The sequence below is a fragment of the Megascapheus bottae genome, chromosome 2, assembly GCF_031878675.1.
Source record: "Megascapheus bottae isolate mThoBot1 chromosome 2, mThoBot2.hap1, whole genome shotgun sequence".
In the NCBI taxonomy this organism is placed as follows: Eukaryota; Metazoa; Chordata; class Mammalia; order Rodentia; family Geomyidae; genus Megascapheus; species Megascapheus bottae.
In genome coordinates this window covers 63689347-63705861 of record NC_143510.1, presented here as the reverse complement: position 1 = coordinate 63705861, position 16515 = coordinate 63689347, and the positions used below count along the sequence as shown (strand labels likewise).

The 16515-nt window shown below is 35.6% G+C and overlaps 1 long non-coding RNA gene across 2 annotated transcripts in view; it reads right to left on the bottom strand.

The window, feature by feature from the left end:
- Positions 1-16515, bottom strand: part of LOC150067231 (uncharacterized) — a 30317-nt gene that overhangs the window by 1123 nt on the left and 12679 nt on the right. Inside the window, exons 2-6 of one of the 2 annotated variants that reach the window (XR_016539524.1) lie at positions 15120-15200; positions 12706-12751; positions 3305-3479; positions 1923-2051; positions 1429-1558 (exon numbers count right to left, since the gene is read on the bottom strand). This is a non-coding gene — a long non-coding RNA (uncharacterized LOC150067231). The remainder of the gene's footprint in view (positions 1-1428; positions 1559-1922; positions 2052-3304; positions 3480-12705; positions 12752-15119; positions 15201-16515) is intronic. The other variant, XR_016539523.1, reaches the window with a different exon arrangement.

Sequence of the window (16515 nt, the reverse complement as noted above, 5' to 3'; positions counted from 1 at the left end):
TTTCTATTTGCCATACTTAAAATTCTTAAAAGAGTCAAATACATATACACATACAAAGAAAGGCATGTTACAGAAATTGAATTGTGGAATGATTACATTATAACTATTTTAATAGTTAGCCTCTAACAATTAGTTTTGGTTTGTTATAACAACTGCTGTTGCCAAGATACCTATGAATGACCAGATGATAGTTCAGAACACTTATGTGAGACAGGTACTTCTTTAGGGGTTGACATGCAGTTACTCTTTATCCTTCCAGAAGCCAGAAGTAACTACTATTACAGTTGATGAGTGGATCAACAGATGTGGTATTTGTACACAATGGAATTCTATGCTGCTGTCAGAAAAAACAACATCGACCCATTTGTTAGGAAATGGAAAGACTTAGAAAAAATCATATTAAGTGAAGTAAGCCAAACTCAAAGGAACTTAGGCTCAATGGTTTCCCTCATTTGTCATAAATTAGTCTAAAACGACTTAGGGGAAAAAATGACAAAAAGACTTTTAAAAAGCAGTAAATACTTCCAAACCAGTGATATTAGAGACTGAAGTTTATTTGCATTTACTTTAAGCATGAGCCCAGCATTTTACAAACCCTGGGCAAAGAGTAAATATCACCAATTCAGTTAGGGAATTAATTTATTGATCTCTAAGTCCTTGATCTATAAGAACCTTGTAAACATTTCTAGAGTATTACTTTTGTGTTCACAAGCAAGCAAAAGTGTCTAAAGGAAATGGAGTATTTTATGTGTTATATAATGCTGATTAAAAGTTTCCACAAATGATATAGGGTAACTGACCCTAACTTCCTACATTTCATTGGGAGTTATTTGACCACCTAAATAGAGATCCCTGTTGCAGCAGTTGAACGTAGCTTTCAAAAACTTCAGAAATTGAAACAGCTAAGAATTGGAGACTAGAGAAAGTTATGCAGAGTAGGACACTACTACCTCAAAGAAGTAATCTAAAGAGATGCCTAGGCCAGGGGTTTGACCTTGTGGTAGAGTGCTTGCCTAGCATGCATGAAGACCAGGGTTTGGTTCATCGGCACCACTTACGTAGAATAAAAGCTGGAAGTGGTGCTGTGGCACAAGTGGTAGAGCCCTAGCCTAGAGAAAGTCCAAGAACAGTGCTCAAGGCTTTATCTCAAGGCCCAGGACTGGCAGAAAAAAAAAGATGCCTAGAAGTTAGAATGGCCTAGTACACTACATAAATAATGTTTCAGAGAAATACATTCTGTTATTTTAGATCCTGCCCAAGAAGAACCCTGGAAAGAGATCAGACTTGGGCAAGAGAAACTTGAAAAAGAAAAGGGCATAAAAGGATGGCTCATTTACTATTGAAAAAGGAAACCTCAGAGGACAGAACTACACCCATCTTCCCTTCACCCCACCCAGTGGCTTATAACATTTGAAGCAATAATTTTACCTGGGATCAATTTTCAGAGTCAAGTATGTAAGACTGGTTGTCTCATTGCTCTCTTCTTCCCATCTCCAGCTCGAAACAGGACAGGTCAGAAGATATAGATAGGAATCAGAAATAATAAGGAAAATGATAGCTATAAGAGAAAGAAATGGAACTGTCTACACACTGCTTCTCTATTTTGCAGGTGAACATTCCTTACCTGGATCAGCACTGAACTAAAATTGAGACAAATATTTCCCTTTGAATGAAGCTCTTCTTACACTGGAATGATCGTATTAATTACTGAACAGAGACTATTTGAGGGACTAAAATGGACAGAGTATTTTAAAAATATGTTATTATCTTGGAATGAACACATAAAATCTACCTGGGCTATCTGCCCAAATTTTATTACATGAGAGGGAAATAATGACTCTACAGATTAGGTTCCTAGAAGCAATTATGTGGAGCAAAATGTCATTACATTCATACTTTTCAGTCTTGCTTATTTTACTTACCAGTTACAAAAACATGAAAAGTGTCTGGAAGGTGAATTCAGATATGACCGGTTTCTCCTCCTATATCTGAGATTACTTGGATTCTTCATTTAACCTGTGTCTCTAGATTCTTATCTACAAAATGCCAACCTATAAAAATTAAAAGCAATTATATCTATAAAGTACCTAACAGATTGCTTGCCACATGGAGAATACTCCATAGACATAAATTTCCTTCCCATAGCAAATAGCAGACCCTTATGCACATTTATATGCTCTCTACAAACATTTGAATTCAACTCCATTCTATCAAGTCCTGTTCTTTCATTGCCCTCATTATCATTTCATAATAGGAAAGTAGTGTTGGGACAGGATAGCGTGTTACAGCCTTTAGGCCAAATACAAGTCACAACCTGCATTTATAGATAGCTTTACTAGAAAATAGTAACAAACATTCTTTGTGCACAAAACATGGTTGCTTTCATGGAATGCATTACCTGCATTGTGATAATAGGACCATAGTTCATGTTAAAACCCAACTACTTTTCTGACACTTTTTGGGGAAAGTTGGCCCAAATGAAGTATAAAAATCAATTTTTAAAATATAAAATATATCAGAATGTTGTGGTTACTTTAAATATCTTCTTTATTTCTACTAAATCTTCCTCCTATTAACCTCTAATTCTTAGAGCTTAATATAAAAAGTAATACACAGGCCAATCCCTGTATTCATGACCATAGTAATTGCTACTCAGAAAAATGATACCTGAGGAGCAAAGTTCAAACACATCCTGGGTAAATCTTATCACCAATGAACCAGCAAATGTAAAAGGAAGATGTGGCACCAGGAGTTTAGCCTAGGGGTAAAATGATTGCCAAGTACGCACAAAAACTTGGGTTTGATTCCTCGGTACCACGTACATAGAAAAAGTCAGAAATGGTGCTGTGGCTCAAGTGGTAGAGCTCCAGCCTTGAGATAGGCCTACATCTGTCCAAAAGGAAGATGTGGCTCAACTCTGATACAGGTTCTTTCCTTTGCTTCAATTCGTTAGTCCTTATTCTACTGTCAGTCTTTTCATTAATTTATTTTTATTAGCATCAGTTTTATATGCAATATGATAGCTGTGTGATATGATAAGAGGTTCTCCTCCTGCATGAGACAGTCTTACCATGGGATCTTCTATTTGTCTATCTGGCAAACCATCTAGTTGATGGTTTGGCCATTGAGACATGAAGACAAGATCTGTGTATCTTTTGTGTTAATTTACTTACTGAATGTTTAAATATCTACTTTAATCTCATTATAAGCCTTTGAAAATAAAAGTATATTGCAGAATTATTTTTTATAATCTTTCATTTAAAAATTGCTAACAATTCCAAAATAACCAAAGAGGCTTCATTACCCAATGTTATAGATCTTTGCAACAGTTGCTCTCATGTGCAAGGGTTAAGTTCTTGTGTAATAGTTCACTTTTCTCTCTCACACAAATCTTCATTACATATTTGAGAGACTATGTATATGAACAGATAATCCAACCAGATTTGTTTTACATTTCTGTGGTCATAGTTGACTTCTACCTAGAATAAACAAAATATTACATGTAGATTTCTCTAATGCACCAAATCATCAAACTTTTTAACAAATTATGTTTTGGGACATATTCTTCAAGGGAAGAAATATGGCTTAGTAATATTTAAGGCTTTGTTAGAAATTAAATAACTGTAACAAGAATATTTTTAGGGTCCCGCAGCATAGCCTAATGGTAGAGTGCTCGCCTAGCGTGCATGAAACCCTAAGTTTGATTCCCTGGTATCACATACTCAGAAAAAAACCTGCAAGTAGCACTTATGCTCAAGTGGCAGAGGACTAGCCTTGAGCAAAAGTGTCCAAGGACAGTGCCCAGGCCCTGAGTTCAATCCCCAGGACTGGCAAAAAAAAACCTCCAAAACTTCTAACAATTAGTCATGTGCTTTGTAAAATATAAATGAGAAATACAAAAAGAATTTTAATAGAGATATTCTAATATGACAATAAAAATGACTATCACAGGACATGGCGTATTGCCTTCTTTTCAATGTGTACAAGTGTACAAAATTAATTTGGAAATGCTGAGCCTAACATAGTAAATAGAGAAAAGCCACAGATGTATTTTGAGATTTAAACCCTCAGCCCTTCTTTCTTTGGAAAATTTGTCCAAAATAAAGCTCAGGAAATATATCAAAGAAATGGTGAATAGATTCTGCTGAAAATTTCCTCAGGCATATTATTCAAAATTAGATACGCTTTTTCTCCCATACCATTATTCTTGTCCAGAAACTGAAGTAGGCAGCCCTCAGTCCTGCTGCTCTTTCCAAATTGTAATAAATAAATGGCATCCGTATTCATGAGAATCTGTTCTAATTTAGAAGCCCCACCTTTGTGTGCACCTTTACCATGAAAGCCTCAGGGGAACGTAATTACATTTAATAGCCTCCATGAGTTCTAAACAAAGACACACAATAGCTACACTGATGATGATCAAATTCAGGTATTTATAGAAAGCAGCGTTTTCAGAAATTCAAATGCAATATTGTATTTATGGCATTCTATTTCAGAAGTACAAAAATTCTTTGTCATTTAGAAGGATAGTTCTATGTTGTATTGTGTTAAACAATTACTTAATTGCTATTGAAATATCTTTCTCTCCAACTTTGGAACAAAATAATATCCAAACTTATTTGTGTTTTTTTATAATTCATCTTTCTAAAGTCAAACTGACTTTATTCTTTTTGCTTCAGAAGATGACATTGCCATTTGCCCAACATAGGGGAAGCAATACAGTTGCAGACCTGGTGAGAAAATTGATGCTTGTAAATAATTCACCCAATTTTGAAGATGCAAAAATCTAAAGTGTTTTTTGGTTTAGGATTTTTACAGTCAGTTTCAGATGTGAACACACAGCTTTTGGAAGAGAGATAGTGTTCTGTTGTTTAAACATAAATGAATACAAAACTATCTCAGCCACACAAAAGACATGGGTGCAGACTGAGCTGTCTATATTCCATTGTTTTCCTTTGCATATTAGCTAAACTAAAGCATTGTAAAACACTGATTTGACCTGTGTTTCACAAAATCAGCTCCCACACATGTTGATTGTGGGAAGTACAAATTGGTAAGAGCTGTCTAGATGGTTGCAGTCATTTGTGTGCAATCATTTATTTTTGTTTTGTTTTCTTTGGTTTTACCGGAAGTGAAAGTTGCAGGAATCATTTCACTATTGTGTTCAAAGGAATACAAATGTTCATTTCAGCATCTCACCCCCCCCCCCCCCGCCCCCCGCACCAGTCCTGGGACTTGAACTCTGTGATTAGGTGCTGTCTGTCCCAGGCACTGTACCACTTGAGCACAGGCTCCACTCGTGGTGGCTTCTTTCCCTTCCTCCCCCACCCCTCGCCGCCGTGCTTTTTATTCAGAAATGCCTTAAAAGACAATCATTTGAAAAACTGTGAACTAAAATATATGAGAATTAAAGACATTATTCGAATATTATTTTCTACATGGAAACATTGTTGAGAGATGATGGAACTTTGAAGTCTATCCGCAGCTCGAGTGGACTTTGTATTCATTCCAGACAATTTGCGATATAAATAAAGCTAATTACCTCGGAGATGAAGCTCTGACCCTTTTCCATCCCTGTCCTTGTCTTTCCGAAGTAGTTTAACATTTTGTTTTAAATAACAATGGTTCTCTTCAAATTAATCTGATTTCTTTAATTATTCAAAGACCAGCCTTGCTAACATCATTCTAATTACACCTAATGCTCAATAGCATTAGTAAAAATTACCTTTAAATTCAAAATAAGTAAGAGTTCCTAATATTTCTCCAGACATTAAGCTATTTTTATATTTTTGCCTCTTGAGATTAAAAAGAAACCAAAAGTACACAAAGATGAATGCAGACAATTTCATTGTTTCGGTTTAAGGAATACTGTGTTTTATGTGTGATGCAATGCCTTAAAAGGTGGATTACAAAAAGCTTTCTCTCTCCTTTTAGATTTGTAAATCCTACTTCTTATATTACCTACTCATTTACACTTTTAAAAATTTTATGATACTCATATTCTTTTATTATCTTTTTAGGTTAATCGGCAGATAAGATTTAACGTGCATTTTCTAGTGCATTGCCTTTGAGAAATGAAGCTTATTATTCGTTCCAAATATAGAAACATGTGAAGTTGTAGTGGTACATCTCAAACAATGCAAGGTAACACAACCTAATCTTGCATGCTAGATTATACAATTGATTTCCTAAGGATTTTCCTATAATATATTAAAAATATTGTGTAATATTTCAAAAATGTATGGGGAGTCCATATGGCATCTATTAAATCATTTAACAATTTTCAGACTATATGCTGGCATTTAGTATTGCCTTGGGTAGGAGACGAGCACTTGAGCCAGCTTGAAAACCAAGAATGAGAAAGAGATATATGTCCACTTCTTTCATGAATGAGTATTGAAATTTTGATTTCAGTTAGGTAAATTAAATTACCTTGACTTGCCCTGTCTTCCCCCACCACCGCAAATATTATTCCCCAGATTCTATTTTCAGCTGTTCTAGATATGATTTGCAATGATAGCATTCAGTCTCTGTACCTTTACTCTCTTCTGAGCCACACACATCTACAATGCACAGGGAAAGAAGAAAATGCTCAGCTTAAGGATGAAACTTTATTGTTCTAAAATCCTACACCATAAATTCTTGGCTGTAAAGCAAGAATTATTTTTTGAAAAGTCTTATTAAAGTTTACCTTGTGAAGACTATTAGTTTTCTTTTGTGACCTTTGGGAAGTAATTTGAATGTTTTGTTTTTCATGTTAGTGTTACAAACCAATGAAATATGAAGATCAGTGATGAATGAAACTCTAAACTAAGGAGAAAGTATTGAGTGTGTGACCCCCAAAGAGCTCTTTAGATGGAAGCTTTTTTTTTCCTGTGATAAATTGCCATCACTGATTTTATTAACCAAAGCCAGGCCCACATTACAGAAAATTTTAATGGGACTGGGAGTGGTACAGTATATTTGAATAATTTCCAAACAAACAAGAAATCGGTAATGATATCCAAAATATTATTACAAATTCTTTACCAATAATTATTTTCTAATTATGTATTTTCTCATGATCCTAAAAGGCTAGCAAACTTTGGCCATGGGTGCATAAGTTGATCTAAGGTAATTCTTTTTTCCCTGCTGGAGTATCTGGTAGGTAACACTTCCTGAAGCCTCACAGAAGACTATCACACTCCAAAAAGAGATTCAAGCAACGCACTGCAGGGTTTACCATTTTCTTTTTTCCATATAAATCTAAAGTCATTCCACTTTGGATAATGAGAAAACATCAGTTGCTAGTTCCCAATACCTACTCCACAAAACAGTCCATAGTCTATTCAAACTATTCAGAATGTTACTATGAACAAAAGTACCTCTGGATATTTGTGCATGCTTATATGCATGTGCTCTTGTGGACTGGAATTACTGATTCCTTGTTAGAGATGTTTAAAACATAGATTTCCTTTTTGACACGACACACAGGTGCAAATAGGCAAAAATGTATGGCAGTGTAACTGTCATAGATGAAAAGAAGGACTTTCCCTTTGTAGTTCCCCTTTTCAATCAATATCTGTTTGGGGGCTCAGATGAAAGGGACTTGGAGAACGGGTCACAAGCTTTTGTGCTGACACAAATTCTGTCGATTTGCCACTGTGTGCTGTCTCAAGTCTACACTGTCTCTCAGCTGGACTCTTACAATACCCTGCCAGCGGGATCCTTGGCAGTCTACCCTCATCCCTGGAAAGCCATTCTCTAGGCAGCAGCCAGGGAAATCTTGTTAAAATTTGAATCCAATCATCACATTGCTCTGCTTGAAACAGTTCCATGGTTCCCCCACAGCACTGTGACTATATACTTTCTTAAGTCTTTATCAAGACCTAGGGAGTGTTTCAGATCCTAAACTTCACAAGTCCCACCATCACACCAATCACTAGCATTATGATAACTAAGCAAAATCAGCCTGTTTTCTGCATAGGCGAAACATGAATATTCTTGCACGTACAACCCTCCAGTTTTCTATTATCTGTACTTGAACAGTCTTCTCTGTTGGCCTTTACAACAGATGTCCTATCCTCCTTTACCTAGACCACCTCCCTGTCTCTCTCTCGCTGTCCTTGTCTCCGTCTCTGTCTGTCTGTCTCTCTCTCCCGTGTGTGTATGTGTGTGCATATATATTTATACATATATTTATAAATATTTATATTTATGAATATATGACCTTCCCTTTCTTCCTGGGTTTATATTCTATATCTGTTTACCTGCTCATGCCTTTCCTAGCCTGATCAATTTCTCTCATTAAGACCTCTCACAGTAATCTTACATTTATTTCTATCATTTTTATGGCAGCATATACACTGCATAATTCGTTTCTCTCATAAGTGAACAATCTGTATCATGTATGCCAAATAGTGAACATATGTAGTAAGCGAACAGGGGGAAAGGATGTAAAATGGGACTTGAGTCAAGGACTCAACCAGGGAATGTATTTTGACTTATGTATGTTAAAATTCAGGTATACTAGGAAATATTGCTAAGATTTTAGCAGTATGTTCTTGAGTTAGGGGTGAGTTAGGGATATTTCTCTTCTGATGAAAATTTTTGTTTCCAACTAATGAATCTTATTTTAGCCATATAACAATTTACGTGATGGCATTAATTTTTCTATTTTCTGTTTACTAAATACTATTAATGGTACCTGGGGTTTTTAACCATTCCTATTGCCCCAACCCTTATAAAAACCTTTTCTAATTTCTTATATTTGTAAAACATTCACAGTAATAATCTTGGTGCTGAGAACAATCATTGTGTGAACAAATTAATCAAAATTACTTCTTTCTAAATCTCTTTGAAACACAATTTCCCTTCATATTCTTTCTGGCACTTGTCTGATCACAACTATGTATTTGTTCACCTGTTAATTGCATACAAACAGAGCAAGACCGTCTTGTATTCTCTTTATCTCTGTCTAAAGAATAAGACTTGACAAATAGAAAGAGCTCCACAAATATTTGTCAAATTAATGAATGAATGGCTCTGTTATCTAGGAAATTCACATCTACAAAACTCCCACTTCTCAGTGAAGCTGAATAAATGAGATCTCTTACTCACTATAGTTCTTTCACTCTGAAAAGGTCATAAAATTAATCTTGTCTTTAATTGCCTGTGTTTATATATGTGAAATGGCTACCTAATCCAAGAGGCTCATCACTTGTTAAAAAATAATAAAAATTTCTTTAAAATCTGTTCTATAGTCATGTAAATCACAAGCATCTAATTGTGGCTTGGTAATAGTTTCCTTAATAATAGAATTTTTTTTTACTACATACCTTTCTCATGGTTACCACATTTCAGTGCATTCTACTTTGTAAAAAGGATTAACTGTATAGGTGTATGTGTTGGGAGAGAAGAGAGACAAAAATGTTCATGTAAGAAAATCAGAGAGAGATACACTTACCTTCCCATTCACTAGTTTATTTTCTGTGGCTTAGGGTAATGCAAAGCTCAAGACATGGCAAGTATTAATATTTAATAAATTAATATAATTTATACTTACACAAATTGAATGAAGTTTTCTTCCCTGGACTAGATATGCATCTATATGCCTATTTTAAGTACAATTTTAATTTTGCAATGTATTTCTTCCAAGTGTTATCAGGAAGGAAAGAGCACCAGACTGTGAGGTACAATTTTTCCAGTTGAAGCCCTTAATCATACCATTATATAAAAGTCTCTTAAATTAATTCATTAATTTTATGAATTATCAACAGGATAAAAATGATAGTGATACACATAAGACAATATGTTGGGAAGTAACTCTACACCTTGGGGGGAGATTGGGAGGAGGGAAAATAGAGGAAAACATGGGAGGGGGTAACAATCCCCAACAAGAAATGTGCTTACTACTTAATGTATATAACTGTAACTACTCTGTACATCACCCTGACAATAAAATCAAAGTAAAAAAATAAAAGCGATTATTTAATTCTGTAAGCTTCCATTTTATATCCAAAAATGTTTTATTTTTTCATTTCTTATCATAAGCTTAAGTCTATTTTTATATACAACTCATTTTATTAATGCCAATACCAGGGCATGAAGCCAGAGCCAGGGTGTATCCCTTAGCATTTTCACAAAAGGCTGGAACTCTGCCATTTAATCCACAGCTCCACTTTCAGTCTTTTGGTGGTTAATTGGAGATAAGAGGCTCAAGGACTTTTCTGCACAGACTGGCTTCAAACTACAGATTCCACAGTAGTTAGGATTAGCCATATGAGCCCCCTGTTCCTAGCTATATAAAATGTTTTCTAAAGACCATTTTCAGACAAGTGCATTCATTTAATTGAGTTTTGTACAAAACCCTTTTCTGTAATGATCATTTTCTGCTAATTTCTAATCAAGACTTTTCAGCATATTCCTGACTGCATGATTAAAGGTAATTGTATTAAAGTTGTGATTCCTGAGAATTAATGTCTATGTGAGTGAATAGCATTATACCTGCTGGGCTTTAGACATTTCCATGATGCCAGTTCATCAGGAAAGGTAAAGCCACTCAAGCCAGGTTCTGTTCTATGGTGAAGATCTCACTCTGGAACACTGTGACATGGATATTGTGTTTTGATATAGCTTCTAAATTTAGCGGAGAATTTTTATGCCATTAGAGTTCTCTATTAGCCAGCAGATTACAACATTTTATTCAGTATAGAATTACCACCATCTTCTCAATTGAGAGGGACTACTTTACATATGATTGCATTTAAGATAGTAAAATGTCTATTAAACAGAAGTTACCAATAGAAAATTCCATACCTTATTGTTTAGCTAAGAAAAAATCCGCATGAGAAAGGCTGGATAAGTGGGACTGCACTAAACTGCGGAGCTTTTGTATGGCAAAGGACATAGCTAGTAAATTAATTAGGAAGCCTTCAGAGTGGGAGAAGATCTTCACCAACTAAACAACGGACAAAGGCCTCATATCTAAAATATATCAACAACTCAAAAAATTGAATCACTCCAAAACTAATCTCCAAAATAACAACCATCCCATTAAAAGATGGGCCAAAGACTTAAAGAGAGTCTTCTCTGAAGAAGAAAGAAAAATGGCCTACAGACACATGAAGAAATGCTCAACATCTCTGGTCATAAAAGCAATGCAAATCAAAACAACTCTAAGATTCCACCTCACTCCAGTTAGAACCTCACTCCAGTTAGAATGGCAAGGATCAGGAAAACAAATAATAACAGATGCTGGAGGGGATGTGGCCAGGAGGGATCACTACTACACTGTTGGTGGGAGTGCAAACTCATTCAACCACTATGGAAAGCAATATGGCAGTGCCTCAAAAGACTAAACATAGAACCCCTCTATGATCCAGCAATCCCACTACTTGGCATTTACCCAAACATCCAGAATCTAGGGCATACTAAATCCACTAGCACAGCAATGTTCATTGCAGCATTATTCACCATAGCAAAGATATGGAACCAACCTAGATGTCCCTCAGTTGATGAGTGGATCAACAAGTTGTGGTATTTGTACACAATGGAATTCTATGCTTCTGTCAGAAAAAATGACATTGACCCATTTGTTAGGAAATGGAAAGACTTAGAAAAAATCCTATTAGGTGAAGTAAGCCAGACTCAAAGGAACTTAGGCTCAATGGTTTCCCTCATTTGTCATAATCAGTAGAAACCTTGGGCTCTCCTAGAAGAGATCTGCAATAGAGCAAAATCTTGATACATAAGGCCATATAGTATGAAGCTAATTGAAAGGACCTCCAGGATATTGAAACAAAAGCCACATAATGAAGGATTGTTGTCCTTAATCTATATTATGTTAGCTCTCATCTCTTTTGCTGTCCCTTGAGTATCTCATATTGTTACAGTATCTCACTTTGTTATCTGATACATTGGATTTATTTGTATTTGGTTATTTGAAATTTGATAGGGAAGGGGGGAAAACCAAGATGGGGGTGGGGGGGATGGGGGGTGGGGGAGGGTAATGGGTACCAAGACATGTGAAAGGGTATCAATGTAAGTGAATTAATGCACCTTCTATCTGGCAAATATCATGTAACCCTTTTATTAATTACAATAAAAAATATATTAAAAAAAGAAAAAATCCTCATGAAAGACCAGTACAAGAAATAAAAATGGTTTTCATATATATCTCAATTTTTTGAAAAAATTAATATTTCAATTTTCTTTTTTGAATCTTCTTAATGTGATTGTAAGGTTAGGCTAAGAGGCATTTCACCACATTCCTGCCTGCAGAGGATGTGGTAAAATCAAATAATGATGAGACCAAAAGGGATATGGCAAAATCTTTAGCAGGAGTAAGGTCATTTTCACCAACCTGAATTTTTTGTTTTTATCAAAACAACATTCTCTGCAGAGTTTTGGTTTCTCCTTAATGTGGCCATTAAAATAGTTTAAGTAGTCATATGGTTAAGTGTGTATGTGTTTGTGTGTGTGTTTGTGTGTGTGTTTAAATCTCTGCAACCATGATTGTATTTGGTCATCCATCCATCCGTATCCATAACTGAGGAAGTAGAATTATCTCCACCATTCACAGGATCTCTCAGTAGTCCAAGTCAAGGCAATGTTATTCCCTCTACCAATATCTAACTTTATGAATAAATGTGTCATTTGCATTGGTCACATTCTCTTATCTGTTCATTTATTTTTTTCAAACATGTTGAAATGTCTGCTACATACCATGTACTCTTGAAGTCTTCGGTGTTTCAGGAGACAATAAAAATCACTGCAAGTTATATTTGAGAGAGAATAAAACAAATAAACATAAATAAATTGGTAAATAACCCATTAGAGAATGAAAAGTACAGTGAGGAAAAATAAAGCCAGCTAAAGTGATAATATGGGGAGAAGGGTACTCTATTTGATAAATCTGTTCACTAAAGCACTTCATGTCAAGTGAAATTGTGGTCTAAAAGTCAGAGGAAAGCTGGGCTACTCAGGAGGCTGAGATCTGAGGATCGGGGTTCAAAGTCAGCCCGGGCAGTGAAGTCCATGAGACTCTTAACTCCAATTAACCACTAGAAAACTATAAGTGGCACTGTGGCTCCAGAGATAGGGGGGTAGCCTTGAGATGAACAGCTCAGGGACAGTGCTCAGGCCCAGAGTTCAAGCCCCACAACTGACAAAAAAAAAGTCAGAGGAAAAAAATGCGAATATAGTAGGAGAGTAAAACAACTGGGATTATTATGTGACCCTGAGAAAAGCATATATAAAAATGGTGTTGCATTCACAGCAAAAACATATGCATATCTCAGTGGCAAAGAAAAATAAAACTAATAAGGTGATACTGATATTAACATTTGTAAGGAATATATATAATAATTTCATTTTAAAAACTAATAGCATCACTACAGCTCAAAACTCATGGAATCTCCTTGTGACCACAATTTCTTTTATCCCATGAAGTATAGATAAGAGCAGGCTTTATTAAATTTTAATCATTTCAAGTGTCCAAACTGAACAACACCAAAAAATACTTAAAAGGGTATTCCTGAATACTTTGCAGCCAGCTATAACTGATTCCTTAATGCAAAGTCAGATTTAAGATTTTAGTAGCTTTACAATTTATCTTAGCACTATTTAGAGCCATAAAATAAAATCATTGTGATTAATAATTTATATAAGAAATTTATGCATTTGATTTTACAATTATTGCAGGAACATTTGGCCCACCAGAGTAATTAACTAACTCTCTAACTTACTTAATATATAAACCTTAAAATACGAACTATAACCACTTTAAGAAATGTTTGTTAGTTAAGCTAAGCAAACATTTCTTGGAAGTAAACTAAAAATTGCTAAATTTGTAAATCTAGTTTAAATATTTAACTGAATTTAGGCAAGATTATAAAGGAGAACAAATACTAATCCAATGAATGAGTTAATTCATTGTGGAGGAAAGATAGTGCTATGAATGATAGTAAGAGCGAAGTCTCTGAGGCCAGTACATGCCTGCCTGAGGTTTTTGACCAAGTATGAATACTGGGGAACCTAAAAATCTCTTACAAGTCCCAGCATGGGACCTGGGAGAGAGGAGGCAGAAACAATGTGAGATACTGGGAAAAGAGCCTTGGTATCTTCTGCCTACCTTCTTACATCTTTTTAGGTAATATAGTAAATACTCTTAGTTTTTAAGGCACATAAGGTTTGCAATTATCTGTTGCTTCTTGAGGAAAACTGTGTAAACAATTCAAGTTATTATTTCTAGTTTTTAATATTCTTCAGATTGCCAAATAATCGGGCAATCTTTTTTTCCCAGTGATGGTGCTAGAAAACTTTACTATCAAGAAGATTTTCATTTGCAGGTTAAGATGTATTTTTTTTCCTAAACTTATCACATAAAGATTTAGAGGTGCTTGCCACACCAGTTTTACATGCACTGTCCTTCTGAGCTTCAAACCCTCACAATGAAATTTTTTTTCTTTTTTTTTGCCAGTCCCGGGCTTGAGCTCAGGGCCTGAGCACTGTCGCAGTGTCCTTGGACTTTCTCAAGGCTAGAACTTTACCACTTGAGCCACAGCACCACTTCCAGATTTTTTTTTTCTGTGTATGTGGTACTGAGGAATCAAACCAAGGTTTTCATGCATAGTAGGCAAGCACTCTTACTTACCACTAGTCCAAACTCACAGCCCTCATAATTAAATTCTTCTTATTCTCAGCTTAGATGCCCTCTATATATACTTGCTACTTGCCATATATATACATATATAATTTGTTTTGCCAGTCTTGGGACTTGCAGTCAGGGCCTGGGTACTGTCCCTGAACAATTTTTGCTCAAGGCTAGCCCTCTGCCACTTGAGCTTCAGCACCACTTGCAGATTTTTCTGTTATGTGATACTGAGGAATCAAACCCAGGGCTTTGTGTATGATAGGTGAGCACTGTACTACTAGGACAAACTCCTGGCCCCAATATATTTATTTTTACCAAAAACACAGCTTGATTCATTCTTTTAATTCTTTAAAAATTCAGAACAGAGCAGCAACTGAGATGTTTTGTTAAATGTGCAATGAAATAAACTTAATTTTAAAATCCCATTTTTTGGAATTTCATATGCAAATTTCTTCTAAATTATTTCCCTTTTAGTGTCACTTGCCTTTATCAAATTAACTTCTCATGAATGAACTTTCCGCAGAGCAATGCCTTTAATGGTTGATCCTCAGTATATATGAGAAAACTGAAGTGATAAAGAAAAAAAATGTGCTAATTAGTTGGTAAATGAGTCATTAATGCAAGGTTCATAGCCTAAGGAGGGTCATGGTAGCAAAGCCAGTGATTCCAGTCCTCTCCAGTGCTTAAAGAGGGCAGATGACATTTAATGGACTGCATACTTTTCCCACTCTAGCCATTCCTTTGGGCAGTGGTTTCATTCATTCACTTAATAAATATGCATGGAGCACTCACAGTGCCTACTGGACATGGAGTATTATATGAAACATATTAAAAACCCTCCTGGAGTTTATTCTCCTCCCAGAGAGACCAATAACAAAATGACATGTAAGTCAATTATATCTTTTGTTGGATGTAAATACACGTATTAAAAAATAAGTACCTTTGATATATAGAAATGTTGGGTAGGGATTCCCTCAAAAGTTGAGGAATGAATGAATGAACTTTGAATGGAATACTGATTTTGTAGTTAGAACTACAATGAAGAACAGAATATCCAGGAGAAAGTCATTCACTGCAAAACTCAAATAGGGGCAAAGCCATGGAAGTGGGAGTGTGCTGTGGTGCTCAGAGGACTAGAGATATGCAGAGCAACTGGAAGTAAGGTAGGATCTGGAAGAGGAAGGGAAGGTAGGATGAGAGATCCAGAGGCAAACAACCTTCCTAAGCCTTGCTTCCCCTTCTACCAAGCAAGTTCAAAGAAATCATGTTCTCTGCCTATGCTACTCATAAATACTCCCTGAGATAATCTTCATGAACTACTCAACCCAACACCACATACACACAGTAAGTACTAAAGAGGTGCTATCATTTGCATTTCATGGAAATGAAACCGAAAGAGCAGATATTTGGATCATTTATCTGACTTAACCATGACTCCATAACTAGCGGAAAACCACTGGATTACAGTCATTGGCATTTTATTTTTGGTCTGTTGCCTGCAGGGAGAGTATGACCTTATTAGTATCATGGGTATTTCAAACTAAGTGATGGCCAGAATTTCCTTCCTTAATTGAGATATGTTTAATAATGTCACTTTAATCCTAAGTAACACATGTTTTCCTATGAGAAACAATCCCATTTTTCTTCATTTTCCTCTAAAACTTCACTTACTCAAAATACCTATTCAGCTGTCAGGGATTCCCTATGAGAGTCCTTCTTCATGAAGAAGCAACAGATCTCGCTGGGAGTATTGTTTTACCCCTGCTTTCTTAGGCAGTTCTGTTTACCCTGGGGCAATGTCATTACATGAATCATTTCTTGCCATTCCCTGCACATTATTTTAAGTAGTCAACAGTTAGATCAACAATCATTTTAAAAAT